The sequence below is a fragment of the Myodes glareolus genome, chromosome 12, assembly GCF_982192425.1.
Source record: "Myodes glareolus chromosome 12, mMyoGla1.1, whole genome shotgun sequence".
Lineage (NCBI taxonomy): Eukaryota > Metazoa > Chordata > Mammalia > Rodentia > Cricetidae > Myodes > Myodes glareolus.
Window position 1 is genome coordinate 9,811,198 of NC_142037.1, and position 15,336 is coordinate 9,826,533.

Consider the following 15,336-nt stretch of genomic DNA (forward strand, 5'->3'; position numbering starts at 1 on the left):
AGTTAAGCAGTGGCCTCTAGCTGAAGATAAGCTGCAGGCTTTAGCACAGCTGGTACAAGAGCAACTAGACACTCACCATATTGAAGAATCATCAAGCCCTTGGAAATTTCCTATATTTGTTGTAAAAAGGAAATCTGGTAAATGGAGAATGGTAACAGATCTAAGAGCTGTCAATAAGTTAATTCAACCAATTGGCCCTCTACAATCTAGAATTTCTCAGCTGTCTCTATTATCAAAAGAATGGCTTCTTATAGTTATTGATTTGAAAGATTTTTTTTCTTCACTATACCTTTGCAAGAAAAGGATAGGGAAAAATTTGCCTTCACAGTGTCTACTTTTTATTATTATTATTATTATTATTATTATTATTATTATTATTATTATTCTCAGCCTCCTAGAAGATATCAAAGGAATATCCTCCCACAAGGAATGCTCAATAGTCTCACTCTGTCCCAATACTTTGCAAGTCAGCCATAGGAAACAATATGTAAGCAATTTCCTAAGTCTGTAATTTACCATTATATGGATGACATTTTGCTATCTGGTTCAAGCATAGATACTTTAGGAAGAATGTTTGAAGAAGTAAAAAATGTTTTGCCAAAATGGGTATTACAAATTGCTCCTGAAAAAATACAGAGAGGAGATTTTTCAATTACCTGTGTTATAAAACAGGTTGCAGAAAATTATACTAAAAGGTACAAATTAGAAGAGACTGGTTTCAGACTCTTATGGACTTTCAAAGATTGTTAGGAGACATTTCAAGTCTATGACCAGCTGTTGGGATAACACCTGATCTAATAATTCACTTAAACAAAACCTTAGATGGTGATAAAGACTTGAATAGTCCCGGAGAATTAACACCTGAAGCAGACAAGGAATTGACAATTGTTGAGAACAAATTACAGGAGGCACATGTGGATAGGGTGAATCCCAGTCTTAAATTTATTCTAGTCATACTGCCTTCCAGATCTCTCCTACAGGAAGTTTAATGCAGGGGACAATATTATCTTAGAATGGATCTTTTTACCACATAAACCAAGTAGGAGCTGATGAACAGGCCATGGAAAAATGTTGTTCACTGGGTTGTTTCACATGCCTTTCTCAGAGTGCTTTCTTATAGAACCTAAGACCACCTGCCCAGGGATGGTAGTATTCATCATGGATTAAACCTCAATTGACCACTAATTGAGAAAATGCCTTACACTTAGGTCTCATGAAGACATTTCCTCCACTAAGGTTTCTTCCTCTCTCATGACTCCAGCTATGTCAAGTTGAACACAAAACTATCCAATACAGAATCTGTCTCAAAAGGATAGAGATGATCGATCAATAGATAGATAGATAGATAAAATAATTTGAATTTTGAAATAAAAAATGTGACTATCGAATGTCTTTCATTGGAATGTTGCATCTTTCAGCATTACCTAATTCTATTAGACTAATGAATATTTTATTACTTTCAAGCTATTTCACAGCTCTTTCCTCTGTAGATGGCTAATAGAAACAGATCACTCTCTAATTCAAACTTTAGTGGTCGGATAACCCTTGTCCTTTGAAAAAAGTTTACCTTGCATCCTTCATTCATTTCATTAGTTCCTCACTCCAGATAAATCCACGGTTCTTTGATTTCTACAATAAGACAGTGATAGCCCCTGAGTCCTTTATGAATTAATGAGTTAGAGAAAATTTTTGGCATATGACAGCCATGATTATTTTTTCTTTTAAAGTATAACTTTTATTAATATTAATACTGATAGGCCCTCAAAAATTCATTCAACCACAGAAATCCCAAAGTTTCAGTCCTGTAGGGAGGTACAGAATCTATTCATCTTGTGATAAAGGGATCCATGTGATAGTGTCCCATGTGCATTTCGGTAACTGCACATCAAACCTTGTATACCAAGAAGCTTCTGTAATTGTTGTGGACACTTACTGCTAAGAATTCATTATAAAAAAAAAAACCATCCCGTTTCAGACAGTTGCTACCTTCACTCACGGGCAACTTGAAAATTCAAGTACCCTAATGCAAAATGATTTTCATTTTTACAGAGGAACTCAGATGTGGAAGGTATTAAAGCAAGATCTCTATAGTGGTTAATGTACCTTCATTTTTATTTCCTTCCCTAGGTCTTTATAAACTGTATGTTTATAAATGACTGCAGACAATCTTCATATGAGCTGAATTGGAAGGCCAATTATGTAATTGCTCTGATTTCTACTGTGTAAGTGAAGCGCCTGAGAAATAGTCTTAGTGAATGAAAGGCCTTCTGGGCAAGCTCGAAGAGTTGTCCCTGATCCACAGAGGCAGTATGCACCAATAACTCAGCACTGGGGTGGTAGAGATGAGAAAATCTCTGGGACTTGTTAATCATATTGGTTAGCTCTAGGTTCACCATGAAGTCCCATGTGGTAGTTTGAATAAAAATGGCTTTCACAGGCACATAGGAAATGGCACTATTGGAAAGTGTGGCCTTATTCAAGTAAGTGTGGCCTTGTTGGAGGAAGTATGTCACTGGGGGTGGGCTTTGAGGTTTCAAAAGCTCAAGCAAGGCCCAGTGTCTCTCTCATCCTGCCATCTGCCTTTCCAGATGTAGAACTCTTTGCATCTGGACTGGGACTGATGGAGCATGTGATCAAACTGGACTCTCTGAATGTGGCTGACAATTAGGGCTGACTGAGAAACCAAGGACAATGGCACTGGGTTTTTATTCTACTGCATGGACTGACTTTGTGGGAGCCTGGTTTGTTTGGATGCTCACCTTTATAGACCTGGATGGAGGGGGGAGGACTTTGGACTTTCCACGGAGCAGGGAACCCTGACTGCTCTTAGGTCTAGAGACGGAGGGGGAGGGGGAGGGGGAAAGGGAGGCTGGGAGGAGGTGGAAATTTTAAATAAATAAACAAATAAATAAGTAAATAAATAAATAAAGCATGTTCTAGTACACACAGACTATTTGGAAGCTTGTAATTGACCGTCACTGTGAGAATGAAATATCTAATTTTCATATGAACCATATTCTGCAATAGTAAAGGTAACTGACTCTTTCTTTTCAAGGTAAGAACCTTCCTACAGCAGCTCACTTCTAAAAAAAACAAAAAAAAACCAAAAAAGCTAAAGGTTGAGAAAAAGTTCAGATACAGAGTGGCAGCTAGCTCAAAATTAGTCTTCAAGCAATCAATAATAGTCAGTGCTGGAGGCTAGGGTCTGTGCACTTGGTTAAGTCAAGAGTGTGACCCCAGACCCTGGCATTTATCCAAGCCTCCTGGCCTGGGAGTTACATTGGTCTAGACTCCAAATCCCAGCATACCAGGGTCAGGACCACTCCCACAGGGTCTTTAAGTGGGCTCCCAGAGGAGGAACATGCGGTTCCGGGTTTGTATGCGCTTCCCACTTCCTGACTCCCCGCCATGCACTCAGCCACTGGAGAGCACTGTATTTAATAAAGCAATCGGCATTTTAATTTGGTTTAATCTGACTTAATTGGATTTCTTTGTGCCGGCAGAGCCACCCATTTTAGGATTTTTCCTAACACACTCCATAAATGATTTCAGATGAGTTGAGTTCCCAAGAAAGTCTTCAGTCAGATCCGAGTGTAGACAAATGAAAGTGAGGCAGATGATTCCCAGACAGAAGAATGTGGGGGTATAAACAATTCCTCGGGAATGTTCCATGCATGTCTCAGTGATTCGGACTAGGACTGGACCATGGTGGAGGCCTCTGTAGAGCAACTAAAGGAAGCATGGCTGGGGGTTATGACATGGAAATCTTGCACACATCACAAGTGCAGAAAAGAGATAACCACATTTTAAGAGATTATCTGATCCTTGATCTGCTGAACCCCAAGTTGCTTGATCTGTTTGAACATCTAATTTCCCCCTTGACTTATGCTATGTTGTGCTTTGACTTTGTACCATTGGTCTTTGAATTCCAAACACAGCTTTGGCATCCCCATGCAGCTTAACTATTCTTTTAGAGGATCACACAGCATTCAATGCAAAGAGATGTCATTGTGAGCCCTGTGCATTGGGACCCAAATACTCTAAAGACTACCCTGTGAACCCAAAGGTTTCATTTCCTGTCAAGGGAATAGCTGGGAGAATGGTCAAAGCACTCGGGTACACGGTTAATTGTGAGCACATGTAGCCTTAGCTGCCACGTCCCCTCCAGCAACACTCCGTGCAGTGTATGGATTCCACTCATTGACATTTGAAATGTAGGGCTGGAGGTGTAGCCCAGAGGGTAGAGATACATACATGCTCTGTACATTGCCCATCATGCATGAAGTCATAGCTTTGATTCCCAGCACTGCATGGTGTTGACAGCCTGTAAAGTCAGCACTCAAGATATTGAGGCAGGATCAGAAGTTCAAGTACATCATCGGTCACATAGGCAATGTGAGGCCAGCCTGCAATATGTGAGCTTGTCTTAAAAAAAAAATGCCTTCGAGACCACATTGTACTGATGTTTCTCAAATAAGACTTAGAAAGAACGGTATTTATGGTGTTCCATAGTTGTGGTAGGCAAAGTGAATGGTGTCTTATTAATGACACAGTTCTCTCTATTCTTCTTGAATGAATGAATTTTATCAATTCTCTCAGCCTGCAATCCTGGGTGAGAGAGTTCTTTACATGTTTATACTGCATGCAAGCCTAAGGAAGCCGCACACACAACATAGCAGGACCCACAAAACTACACCTGATATCAATTCAGCTGGAAGGTAAAGGGTGAGACAAGGTCTCACTCCATAGTCCCCATTGACTAGAAATATATACATCTGGTATATATATATATATATATATATATATATATATATATATATATATATACCAGATGTGCTTCTAATTTATTGCAAAATTGCAAAATCCCTCTGCTTGGCCCTGAGATTACAACTGTGAACCACCAAGCCCAGCACATGCTATCAATTCCTTCCTCTTTCCAGATACCTTCCCACACCCTTGTGCAAGGAAAACAGGAACGTAGGAATAGCATCATCCAGAGTGGCTCATCAGAAGTCTCGTGAAGCATAAAGCAAAAGGAAATCCATGAATGTCCAATTCCCACCTGGCAGCACCTCATTCTCTTCCAGCTCCCAAGAATTCCCCTTGACTGCTGGTGCTAATGACTTTCTGGGTTTGCAGCCTTCTGGACATCTGGGGCCCAGTGGGGACGAGCTGCAGGAAGTCCAGCATGTTGGTGTAGTTCCCCTATTTATAATCTACCTCCTGCTACATATTGAACTGAGAATGCCTCACAAAAACCGTACCAAAACCATGAGATAAAAATAAATACATAGAAAATTCACACAGAGTGTTCAAAACTGTACTTGCTGAATATTCGGATACAGGCAGACAAAAATCTCCAACTACTACTTATCTAGAAATAGCCCCCACATAAATAGAAAGATCTATGAAGACACAGTACCTTGGTTTCTAAGGCAATATGACTTACTTGAGAAAGTGTTCATGCTGTGGAGGCAGAGAGATGCTGGGATTTCTTTTTAATTTTTATTTAAAATGTTTTTTTTCCTATTTTCTGTACTAACCACAGTTCTCCACCTTCCCCTCCTCCCACAATCCCCTCAACTTTCTCTCACCCTCATCCAATCCCCCATTCACTCCTCAGAAAGGATAAGGCCTCCCATGGATGATCAGCAAAGTCTTGTAATCAAATTAAGGCAAGAGGAAGCCCCTCCCCTATGTATCTAGGCTAGGTTAAGCCAGATATCCCTACAAAGGGAATGGGTTCCAAAATGGCAGTTCATGTACTGGAGATAAAACCTGGTCTCATTGCCAATGGCCCCTGTAGACTGCCTAAGTCACAGAAATGTACTCACATCCAGAGGGCCTGGTTGGTCCAGTGCAGGTTCCCCAGTCATCAGTCTAGTGTCAGTGAGTTCCCACAAACTCAGGTCAGCTGTATCTGTGGGTTTTCCCACCATGCTCTTGACCCCTTTGCTCATATAATCCCTCCTCCCTCTCTTCTATTGGACTCTGGGAGCTTGACCCAGTGCTTAGCGGTGGATCTTCTTCCATCAGTTGCTAGATGAAGGTTCTATGATGACAATTAGGGTGGTCATCAATCTGATTGTATGGCAAGACCAATTCAGGCACCCTCTCCACTATTGCTAAAAGTCTTAACTGGTGTCATCCTTGTAAATTCCTGGGAGTTTCCCTGGCACCAGATTTCTCCCTAATCCCTTAATAGCTCCCTCCATCAAGACTTCTCTTTCCTTAATGTGGGGATCTTTGTCTCTACTTTAAATACAGACACCAGTGGGTCTGACCTAATACAAAAAGCGAGGCCTGCATCCAAGTTGTATGTTTTGCCTGTCTGGGAAAAATAGTTCAATTCTCTAAAAAAAAGAGAGTGACTCTAAGCTATTGTCCAGAAACTTACCATCATCTGCACAGAAAGCACTCAAGCATGTAGTAGCTATCTCACCAACCCCAGACACAGGGGTCTACATAAACACCTCTCCAGTCTACATTTTGGAGTTTGTAAAGGGACCATGAAGTTTCTTAGGAAATCAAAATTTGAACATTGAATTTAAGTCTGATCTCTCTGTGACTCGTAAATGCTGTAAGATTTCTTTTAGGGAATACCATAAGTCTTTGGAAGGAAGATGACCATATAGCTTACTTGGTAGACTGTTTGCCTATTACACAGGAAACACCAGATTTGATACCTAACTTTGCCCATATCTGGGCATGGTGGTGCAGTTTATAATCCCAGCACTTGGGAAGTAGAAGCAGGGGAATCGGAAGGCTATTATTCTTGGCTACACAACAAGTTTGAGAGTTTGAGACCAGTCTGAGCTCACAAGATTCCATTTGGGGGGGTGGAAACCCAAATCAAAAGTATTACTACATAAAATACCACTGGAAGCAAAGAGAATTTTTCTCTTGAAGATTCTATTCATAGTAGGAATAAGAACTTTCAAATTCTCCTTTTCACACCTTTACATACACCGCCGTTATATCCCCAAGGCAGGGCTATTACTGGTTTCCATCTAGGACACCTATTCTGTAGGTATAGCATTCAGCTATCTTTCATAGATCTCTAAGTGAGCACACAGTAGGCAGCCAAGATTGAAGACCCTAGTCTGCCAGACTCGGCCAATCTACTGACTCTCTTTGTGATTCTCAAATAGGACTACGTTTTCTTTCTTCTTATTCCAAACACACATTTCATTACAATCATCCATTTTATTGTCTCTTGAACACTGTTTTAAGCCATAGCTTTCTGTATCCCTCATCAAAATGCGCCGACACTTGCGGTAATGCTCATACTTCTCACTGTCTCTTAGAAAGGAACTCTTCCTTGCTGCCATAGTGAATGTTACAGAATATTTGAGTATTCAGTCTTAGTTCAACAAAGCAAATTTACAGAAAAAATGGGTGAATTTCCTTCTATCCTGTCAGCACTGAATCAGGACAGCTCCTAGAGTCTGGGGTGACAGCTTGTATCCCCAGACAAAAACCTGAGAAGTATCAGCATCCAAAGAATTTTAGGGGAAAATATTTGAGAAGAAAATGAGATTTCCAGGTATGATTACATCTGTCCCATACATGACTGACAAAGTGACACTAACAACCACCAAGAATACGATCAATATTACGAGAGAGAAGAAAGTGTGCCAGTTATGTGGTCCAGCAGTATTCTGTTGTGTCCGGAAGTCCACTAGTCCTTGCTGAGTGAGCCTATCCCTGTGGCCTTGTTCTCATCAGGTGACCCACTGAAAAGCACTCATATACTGGTTAAAAACCAGGCCATACCACTCCCAACAAATGATAACATGAGTTCAACCCTAGAACATACATGGTTGAAGGACAGCAGCAATTTATACATGTCTTCCTACTGACCCTCAACATTTGGGTCAAAGTGCACACACACACACACACACACACACACACACACACACAAGATAACAAACCACTAAATGAGTATCACTAATTTATGAAACAATCAGGCCACTGTGGAGATCACTTGTACTTCTGTAAGTAGCTCCTCTCCTACACTGTGAGGAAGCCAGTGGAACTCTGTGATTCAAGGAGGACCACTCCATTAGCCTGTTGTCAGTCCCCATATAGAATATATGCTTGTTCACTTTCCTGCAGGAAAAGTTTATGAAGCAATACCATGACGCATTCACATAAAATGCTTAAAACTGTAATCTTTGCTATACAGAAAACGTAGATCAGTGTGGGCCAGAAAGATGGTTCATCCGGTAAAGCTGCTTGCCAAGCAAGACCTGAGTTCAATCCCCAGAACCCACATAAAGATGGAAGGACAAAACAAAATCCACAAAATTGTTCACTGAGCATCATGCATGCATCATGGCATGCTCCCTCTCACACAAATCATGCACATAATATAAATAAAAAAGTTTAAAGGGGCTACAGATATAGCTCAACATTAAAAACACTTTCCTGGTCTTTCAGAAGACCAGGTTTCAATTCTCAGCACCCAGATCACATGGCTCATAACTGCCTGTAGCTGCAGCTCCTACACATACATGGCATATGCACACACAGACACACACACATAAGAATAAATGAAATAACATACTGAAAGTAAATAAAAGTTTAAAAGGAGATCAGTGGTTCCTTGGAGCAAAGGGCACTGGGTGGGTGATGGAAATGTTCTACATGTTGGCTGTGGAGGAAGAGCACGGGTGACAGCTTGTAAACCCACTGAACTGACTGGGTGCAGTGGAACACACCTGTGATCCCAGCACTTGGGAAACAGGCAGAAGAACTATGAGTCTGAGGCCAGCCTGAATTACCTACAGAGACCTTGTAAAAGTTAAATAAATAAACAAACAAACAAACAAATAAATAAATAATTCATTTCATTGAATTACACATTGAAGTGGATAACGTTTGCATCTATAACATGTAAATCAATAAAATTGGTTTCTTAAAAAAATAACTCTCATGATGAATTTGTATTTATGGACATGGTTAGAATGCAGCCTGAATAATCATTGCAGCATTGAGCTGAAGCCTGTCCACCTCTTGTGAGTTTCACAGTCCTTTCCAGATGCGTATACTAACTCGTACATGGCAAACCCACTTCCTACGTGAAGAAATTCATTTCCTTGACCACAACCCATGAGCAGATGCCTACCTAGTGCTTCTTGTCTGTTAAATTCTTCTGTTGAGTTATGATTTGGGATAAGAGTTTTAGCTATGGAGCCCACATACGTTTCAAACTGGCTATATCATCCAGTTTTGCCTCACACTTGCAACCTCTCTGCCTCTGCCTTCTGAGTGTTGGGATTACAGGGGCACACCACCATTCCTGAACAGCCTCCTTACTTTTATAGGAAGGGAATCTTCCTCTCATCTCTCTATCACAATAGCAAAGTCTCAAATATTCATCTCATCATACTGTATGGTCACACTCCTAAGACTTGTGTTTGTTGGTTTTCTCACTGCCAGGACAGAGTATGTGATAGAAACAATTTAAGGGAGGCAGGGGATACAGTCATTGTGTTAGAAAAGCATGGTAGAGCAGCTCACATCAAGGCAGACAGGAAACAGAGTAAAGGAAGGGACTTCTGACCACATATAACCCACAAGGCACACCATTACCCGGACATTGAGGGTTCATGCATTGGCCTGTGGGACACATTTCATGCACAAGTCATTAACAGCTATTGAACTGTATATGATACTGCTATATGACAATGTTTTGATATGAGGATTTACTTCATGTAGAGAGTGTTGTATTTGTCTTTAGTATATTTGGTAACAAATTCTCTTTATATTTTCATATTCTATTTTATTTATTTCAAATATTTTTGTCAGAAGCATTTCTAAATATTTGTTCAAAAATCAATGTTTGGGGGCTGGAAAGATGGCTCAGTAGTTAAGAGCATTTCCTGCTCTTCCAAAGGTCCTGAGTTCAATTCCCAGCAACCATATGGTGACTCACAACCAACTGTAGTGAGGTCTGTTGCCCTCTACTGACCTGCAGGCATACACACAGACAGAATACTGTATACATAATAAATAAATAAATAAATAAATAAATAAATAAACAAAATGTTTGTGCTATTTTGTGCTTACTCTACATTTTGATTTTATATTTTATACATTTATAAAACACATACATATATAACACATACAAACACACATATGTAGGAGGGAGGGAGAGAGAAAGAGAGAGAGAGAGGGAGAGAGAGATCCTTACGATATAGCCTGGCTACCCTGAAACTCACTATGTACACTGGGTTGGCCTGGAACTCGTCTGCCTCTATCTCTTGAGTGTTGTGACTAAAGGTATGTGCCACCATATCTGGTCCTTATATAATATAGCTTCAGTAAGTATTGTCCAATACCTGATGCATTTGTTCAGCAGTAATTCAGTAATCACAGTATGCAAAGTCATGAGCTTTGCCTACTACCTGAGAGCCATTCTCCATTATGACCTCTATTAACTATTCACATCATCAGTGGGAGATCTCAGCTACACTTTAATTACAATTGTGATGCCAACCTATAGGGTGAGAAGCCCAGAACTGTATACAGAGAAATGCCCCAAACCAACCATCAAGTTTTTGAAAGAAATATTTCCAAAGGTAGCTTCATGACTATTATACTCATTGTCTGCATTTGCTGTTAAAGACGCTGTATTTTAGATTAAGTCACTTACCACATATCAAGAGAATGAGTCTCTTACTCAGGGCTCAGTGGCATCTTTATGCAATCAGAGGAAAACAAGGCTTAGAGGATTCTCTATAGCAGGAAAGAGGGTGTAGACACGGGATCCAGCACACACCCTCAGAGCCTATTATAGCAACCTGGACCACTCACAAAGAAGCATGTGACTGGACATGTGACTGCTGAGTAGATTGTGTTTACAAGGAAGAGAAAAGTCCCGAACTTCCCAAATGACTCACCCAGTTGTAGGGCAAAAATTTCTAGGAAACAAATTCTGACAAGACACAGGGTGATAAAATCCATTCACTTCCTGGCTCCAGTCCATGTGAGCTGCTTGTTTAGGACTCTGGATACGTATCCCTCCTCCCTTTCAGAAGGCTTCCTGCTAGGAAGGAAAAATGAAGATCTCTCCAAAACATCAAGTAACCAGACTGGTGATGGGCAGTAGGAAACCAGCGTCAGTTATGTAAAAGCACAGATCCAAAATTCTGGCGGAAATAACTGATAATTTTCCCACAAATAAACACCCATAACCATAGGCATACCATAATGTCAGAAAGAGTCAACCCTGGTTGTTCAGTGTCACCATCGAAATTCTTATGCAAGGAGTCTCTTGACTTTCTCCATCTTCCTCTTCTTCATCTTCATCCTTCTCATCCTCATCTTCTTTCACCTCTGAACAAACAAAATTCAAGGGAAAATGTGAAGGCATGCAATGAGTATACAACCAAGCACAGTAATCTTTTGAAGTGATACAAACACTACAAAATAGTCACGCTTGTCTTGAAAACCAATTGTTAAACTCAACAGTGAGCAGTATGAACTTTGTGAGATTTTGTGTTTTCTGTAAAATCTGTTTTAAATTTCTAGCACCACAGTTATACTCATATAGCCTCCATGTTTATTTAGAATTAAAGTTGAGGAATTGTGGTTAATAGATTTTTGGAAATGTGACACAAACTAGAATCATCTAGGGAGATGGGACCTCAATGAAGTTGATTCCTCAATCAGATTGGCCTGTAGGTAGGTCTGTGAGATTTTCTTGATAAATGATTGGTGTGAGATGGTAAACACATAGTTCTGTGCCATCCATGGACATGAAATTTTGAGTTGTATAAAAAGCAGCCTGACAAGCTATGAGAAGAAAGACAATAAGCATCAATTCACCATGGCTTCTGCTTCTGTTCCTATCTCTAGCATCCTTGAGTTCCAGCTTTGATTTCCTTCATTATGAACTAAACTATGAATGAACTCAGTCCCCCCAAATCTTTTGGTCAGTTGTCAGAAAGCAAATAGGACAGATACTATGAATTTTGAAACTAATTTATATTTTCAAAGTTAGGAAACTTCCTCACTTCTATTTCTAGAGGTCATAAAATGTTTATCTGTTAGACATTTCATTGATATAAAAACAGAACAGAAAGAAATTGATTACATATTTTTACATCATAATATTAAAAATGAAAACTCATTTTGATATTCTTTACTTTCTATCTTCTATATCACTGAGTAAAACACAGCACTGTCACCTGAGAGGCAGATGAATTTGGATCTCAGTCTCCCAGTGGGAAAGTAACCGAAGACCTAGAAATAGTTGTACCAGATTCTTCATCCAGGGCTACAGGGAGAAACCACATGGAAGACTCGGGAAGAGCGACCATCACCTGTGAGAATACAGCGCCAGCACTCTTAGAAGTTAACATTTACAACTGAGTCTCCTCAGTGCTTCATGTGGGGTGTGCTGAGTGAGCTAAGGGTCCTAAAATAATTGGCTTCACTGACTTTAATTTACCAGAAATATTCAAGTTCCCTTCTCACTGTGGATAAACTTAATAGAGCCTCTGACTGATGACAGGTTTTTTTTTTCTCTTGTGATTCTACTGAGAGGGAAACATAGCAGTCACTTCAATAAGGAATTCTCCTCAGAGGACAGAGAAGACAAGAAAACAGAAAACAGAAAACATCCACAGTTCTTCATTGTCCTCTTTCCTTTTTAAGGACCCCTAGATAGCTGTCCTTCTATTTTATCATTTAAAGCCTTTATAATTTGTAAAACATATTGCTTTTTCATTGGTATTCAGCTCAGTGGAAGATCACATGCCTAGTGTGTGCAAGGTCCTGAACTTATGTCCTAGAACCACGAAAGATAAAAATTTTCCTCTGTTCTTACATGAGCCTTAAGTTTGTAAAGTTCAGTACATGTAACAGTCCTCAAATTTTAACAAATTCTTGTTGAGCATCTGATGGATGCTGATTCTGGCACCAGAGATACAGGCTCTGGTTCCTAGGAACCAACTTCCCCCTCAAGAAGACGTAGAGCAAACACGGATACAACAGTGGGTACAGAGACTACATTCTGATGAACATTCTCAAGAAGCTAGAAATTGCCAGTCGCTGGTACTTCAGATGGTGAAATTGAGAAAAGGATTTTTCATAATATAAAGTTTGAGTACCAAGATAAGAAACTCTCTTGTATTACTGAGACCAATATTGACAGGAAGAGCAGCATAGAAGAGGGACTAGAAACACGAAGATCATTACTGCGGGTATGCACAGGCTGTGTTCAGAAACTATCAAAGAGGTCACTGAGGACTGGGGAGGGGGTGAGGGGACACTACGGATATTGGAAAAGATAGGGGTTAATCAGACTTGCAAATGTGATTTGTGACAGATCACAGCATGGTGGCCATGGTAATGACAGCCACTTGCAAAGGCCACAAGTCCATAAAAGGTCAACATATGGAAATTTTTGACAGACAGCATCACGGACTCAGTCCTTGCTCCTTTTAGTTTGATATGACTGAAAGAAACCATAAGAGTTGACAGTGCAAACTGTCAAGTCGGGATGTATCTCAGTCCAGAGTGTTGTTACCTAGCATGCATGAAGTTCTGGTTTGATCTCCAGCACCACATAACACTCGTGTGGCAGCACATGCTTGTAATACAGCACTTGGGAGACGAAAGCAGGAATTTCAGAAGTTCAAGGTCATCCTTAGTGACATAGGGAGTTGGAAGTTACTATGGGCGACGTGGAACCCTGTTTCTTAAGGAAGAAAGGATAGAAAGAAAGTGAACTATAATATTGAACAACTGTATTAAATAAATATGCAAGAAGATTGAACAATACTTGGTGATATTACTCACCATCATATACTCAGAGATGAAATAAATATCTTGTTACACATGGCCAGGAAAGATAAAAATGTGTCTAGACAATATGCTCTCTAATCCAATTTCATCCGTCTGGCCTCTCTGTGATAGAACATCTATCTTAGCAGCAGCTTCATAACCCACACTGACGCTTTGTTATTCTAAGGGTTAAAGCTTCTCAGGAACTCAAAAGTCTTTCTGAAATCATCCCATAAACACATGTTGCTAGCTGAACAAAGAGAGAATAACACGCTCTGATTTACCCACAAGTTGTTGATCAAATAACCACAGTGGGTGCTCAGATAATATGAGAGCAGAGCTTAATCTTAGTTTGTCAAAGCCAAAATTATTGCCCTCTAGGTTACATCTTGTTTTCACTATTAATTAAAAATATATCTGCAGTCTGTGGTCACCAAAACTCAAGATTTAATTTTGTTCAGAACTAGACAGGTACACATTTCACTGGCCTTCTTATAGGCAGACCTCAGCAAAGGCTGACTCAGGTTCTCTAATGTAGACACTTTTTTGTCATGTCCAAAAGACCAACACACAGTGAGCACTTCCAGGCTGTCATTAACACATCACAGGAGTGAAGACCGTTTGCACGCGTGTCATCCCAGCACCAGGACAGGAGAATATCTCATCTGCATGACTCGGGACAGCTCCTCGCCTGCTCCATCTGCCTTCTTAGAACAGTCATTTTTCACATGAATCCTCACCTTTGGCTGATTTGTTCATTAGTTTATGAGTTTTCAGCGACTTTCCTTCTCCTCCCTAGGCTGCAAACGGAATCTACGGATGGTTGCTATGAAGAAGGGAACTTCCTGAGCTGAGCTCTATTAGTCTCTGCCATGTCTCTCTGAATGGGGACAGCTTTCAAATGAAGGAATGATTTTTAGTATCTGGGAGGATCATGTCAATAGATTTTTTAAAATCTAAAATTAAGGGACCAATGAAAAAGTCTCAGTGAATAAAAGTCATTGCCATACAAACCTGATGTTCAATCCCCAAAACCCATGATGGAAAGAAAACCAGCTCCCATAAGTTGTTTTTTGATCATACACACACACAACACACACACAGAGACACACACACACAGCATTCATACCCTTCACTCATATATATCATATGTGTGAACATGTACACACAGCTAACCATAATAATAAATTGAATTTTTAAAATTAAAAGTAATGTTGGTTAAAAATGTTTTTGCATGTGAGAATAGCTAAAACCCTCTGAATGATACTTTTATATCTAGATTGTTCTTAGGTTTAGCATAAAATTTAGCATAAAAAATCCAGACAAGGCAAGTTTAAATTTGCTCTAAGGATAGGAAACAATTCTCCAGCAGATGGCTCTCTAAGAGCAGAGAAAGCCAAGGAACCTCAGACATTCTGAACTACCACAAAATCCAGCTACTCAAGACTGGTATACTGGTCCTGATCCTAAGCCAGATGTGAAGATGCCAATGGAGACATCGTATGCTGACTGTTGTTGTCTAGGAGAGCAGATTCATTT